Source organism: Cupressus sempervirens, chromosome 3, assembly GCF_028749045.1.
Source record: "Cupressus sempervirens isolate cs-2001-9-10 chromosome 3, ASM2874904v1, whole genome shotgun sequence".
NCBI classification, from domain to species: domain Eukaryota; kingdom Viridiplantae; phylum Streptophyta; class Pinopsida; order Cupressales; family Cupressaceae; genus Cupressus; species Cupressus sempervirens.
This window is the reverse complement of record NC_143120.1, coordinates 594,886,057-594,890,048: the sequence shown is the minus strand read 5'-3', so window position 1 is coordinate 594,890,048 and position 3,992 is coordinate 594,886,057.

Sequence of the window (3,992 nt, the reverse complement as noted above, 5' to 3'; positions counted from 1 at the left end):
TACCTTAGGTGATGAATGTGAGTTAATTGACGTTGAGTAACAAGGACAATTAGCTAATAAATTATTTAATTAGTTTTCAAATAGATAATCAAAATAATAGTAGAAATGAACTTAAGGTCGTTATATTGCATCCTTTTGACACAATATTGTAACTAATAGAAGTGATTGCAAAAAAAGAAAGAAATAAGATAGAGATTTAGACATCAATTTGTCTTAGTGGTTTAGTGTATTGGGATGATGACAAAGATGACACTCATTGAATAGATGATGAGGTTGCAAAGGTCTCTAGCGATCTTTTGAAAGGGCAATGGAGGTCTAGATGGATAACAAGGTGATTTGATATATTGAATGAAAGGTTGCTTAAGATGATCAATCAATATGTGATGATATGCACACCATGGCTAGAGGATATCGTGTACAAATATCAAACATATTGATTAATGCCACTTAGACTATTTGATTAATAATGCTAAGATTATATGAGTGCACATTGTGATTATGGATGAGATGAATGCGTAGGCTAGAAAATGGGTTGGTAATGAATGCAAGAGAGTAATAGAGGGTAATGAAAACAAGGAGGAAAGTTGATAAATACTGTTGAAATAGCATCTTGTACAAATAACCTACTATTCTATGAAGCACTTATTTTATGAATTGTGATACAACAGATCACTATGATGGTGCATATTATGCACCAAGATTAAATGAATATAAACAAATTGCAAATAACATAATCATCCAAAGGGCACATTGTTGTGGTGTCTAACATCTCAATGGGGAACCCATAAGGATGACAACTAAACTTAATATATTGATGTTACAATTTTGGTTTATATTAAGAAAGTACACAACAAAGTACATTTAATAATTTCTTGCAAAATATAATGAATGTGGAAGTAAACTCTATTAACGCTTTAAAATCTTTGAAAATTTAATCGTCAAACCATTTAAGCATTAAGGAAAGATAGTTATAGTGTCTAACCTATGTCCTCTAGGGTTCACCCAAATGTATCTACTTCAACAACATTATTACAACACAATTCATCAAATTAACACGATAAAGAATTAGCGAACAACACTCATGAACATTTTTCTCTTGATATATTGATATTTACTTTAGAATAACAATTCCAACAGTCCCTAGTTCTTTCTTTCAACATAATAAGGAGATTACTTGACATAAGTAGGTGAAATATATGTATATTTCATCTAACACAATCCATTGATACATTTATTCATATCATAACTACCTTTTACATGTTTTATCAATACATAATCATGCATACAATTATATCTTTAAAAGTATAGTTACATCTTTTCACATGGAATATCTCAATGTGCCATTTAGTACAATGATGTGTGTGTGAGTATGTGTGCATGTGCATGTGTGATGAAACATCTCCCAATAGAAAAAAGTATGAATATAGAAACCAAGAACTATAGAAATCAAGAATTGCCTCATACCTGAATAAGATCATCAAACCTTAATGGAAGAACCACTTCCACACTACTATGTGGAACCCTAAGGCCCATCCCATAGTGCTAAGGAGTACACTAGGCCCCATAGGCACAAAGATCCAAAAATAAGGAAGAAATGGTAAACAAACTTTTGGGATGTAGGTTCTCCAAATGATCTCCAAATGATGTTGAATCACAAATAATAGACACCAAAGGCAACCACAAAAAATATGAAGGAAACCTAAGCTACAAGCAAGGGGGGTGTCTTACAATGTCTCCAACTTGAGTTACTCTGGACTAGTCTCTCTAGTACATCAAACCTTGAAGTGAGACTAATGGAAAAAAAAATCCTCTCATAGAGACAAAAAATCTAATCATACATTTTCAGTAGGTAACATCCCATTCCCATCCTTATGTTGTATTAACATTGAAGACATGGGTGAGGCATCCATATTAATCTTATTTAGAGTTATTCCTAATTTTTAATAATTTTTCTATCACTATTTACAACCCTTAATGAGCTACCCTAGATTGGCTTATGTAGGGCCCCAAACCCCCTTTTTAAGACACCCTGATATGATGTACCTATCTAACCTCCCATAATTCTTATCAAAGAACCAAGGAATAAGCTAAAAAAGTCAACATGAATATACCAATATGCATCTAACTAAAATTATACTATATCTCTCTCAATGAAACACATAACCTCTATGAATTGATAATTACATGCAAAACCTCACATGTATCAAACATGCATGCAAGGTAACTCAAGCCAAGAATTTTGATAAGTTGCAAATAGCATAGTAATCCAAATGGAATAGTATTTTGGTGAACCATAATATTAAGGATTTCCATGTGATAGTGTGTTATATGGAGCATGAGAACTACTGAGAATAACTAAACATAAACATATGCATATTGATTAACACACATGTAGATAATTAGGAAAACACTAAACAAAGATATAAAGTGGCAAGTAGTGCAACATTAAAGCCATGGGTGTGGATAAGAGGTTTTAGAAATAATAGATAGGGAAATGATAAAAGTAATGATAAAGAGTAGTTAGGATGGGATGAATAATAATGTTATGAGGTACGAGTAGCATTTTGACAAGAAGGTTAGGAACAAATAGCGCACTTAGTGTAGGAGATTGGAATGAAAAGGTAGAGGTGGGGAAGATAGAAGATTATTCCATGAGAGGGCAATGTATCTATAAATGTTTTTGTAATAGAATGTTAGGAAGAAGATGGACCCATTTGAAAGAACAAAATTGAAAGAGAGCAATACATTATTATAGGACATATAAGTGGATTTACTGGAAAGTGTGAACAAGAGGGGTGGAAATGGAAAATGGGGTGACTAATGTATTAGAGTATAGGGTGTGTTAGGGAAAATTAAGTGAGGAGATGTGGAGGATTGGATGGATGATATGGGGTGAAAGGGAACTTGACCAATATTTAGGAGCAACAATTTATGGAATAAAGTGGGATTCTAATGCAGGTACAATGATGAATGAAGGGGTAAAATTACTCATGGATGATATGGATATCCTTCTATGCATAGTGAATATTTGTTGGGATTTTATAATTCATCATGATTTTTTGTTTTATTGTAGTAGGTTTTTTTTGCATGAAAGTGCTTAAAGTGAGCATGCTAATGTGGTCATCTAGTTTATAGACCTATGGGGTTGGTTGCATATACACTCTTGGTGTGGGTTCATAAACAATGACATAGGGAACCAACAAAATGTGTTCAAGCTTACCTATTTTCTTTGTTTTGGTTGGAATTTTTCTAATTTTCCTAAAGGGAAAGCTCTTCAACCTCAAACTATCTATTTTGGATGCATTTATTGTACTTATGTTGTAACTATTGAGATAATGGGTGTTGCACACATTGCATAATATTGTTATATTTTATTATATAATGTTGTATTTAGGAGCACTTAGATGGACGTGCAACATGTAAAGATTCCCATGAGATATACTTGATGAGTTATATTGTAACATTGTGAAAATATTTGATGTAATTATTTAATATTGGAGAAAAGAATTAAATGTCCAATATTAAATGTGGGGCCAGTGGGTTAGGTAGCACATGGTTTTAGCACATAATTTATGTAATACCACTTGGTGGTTTTGTGGGACTTGCTACTATATAAGCAGCCACAAGGGTAGTTGTTTGTGTGTGACAAGTGAGAAGAAAAAGACAAGAGTCGAGCAGGATAAGGCTTGATAGGTTAGCCAAGGGAGCATTTGTGAAGGTTGGAAGCATGGCATGGGATGTGTGAATTCATGCTTGTTCACATAGTTTGCTTAGTTGTGGCTATGGCTTTGAAGGCTTCCATGGTTATATTGCAATGGTATTTTTGTTGAATAATACATGGTGATGGATGCTTTTGGAGGCTAGGTTTTTCCCTCAATGAAGGTTTTCCAGGGTATATCTTGTGTCACATTTTTGTGGGTATGTTGTCTATTCTCTTGCATGTGGATTTAAATTTCATATTTATTTTAGATCTATTATGGGTTATGTGGAAA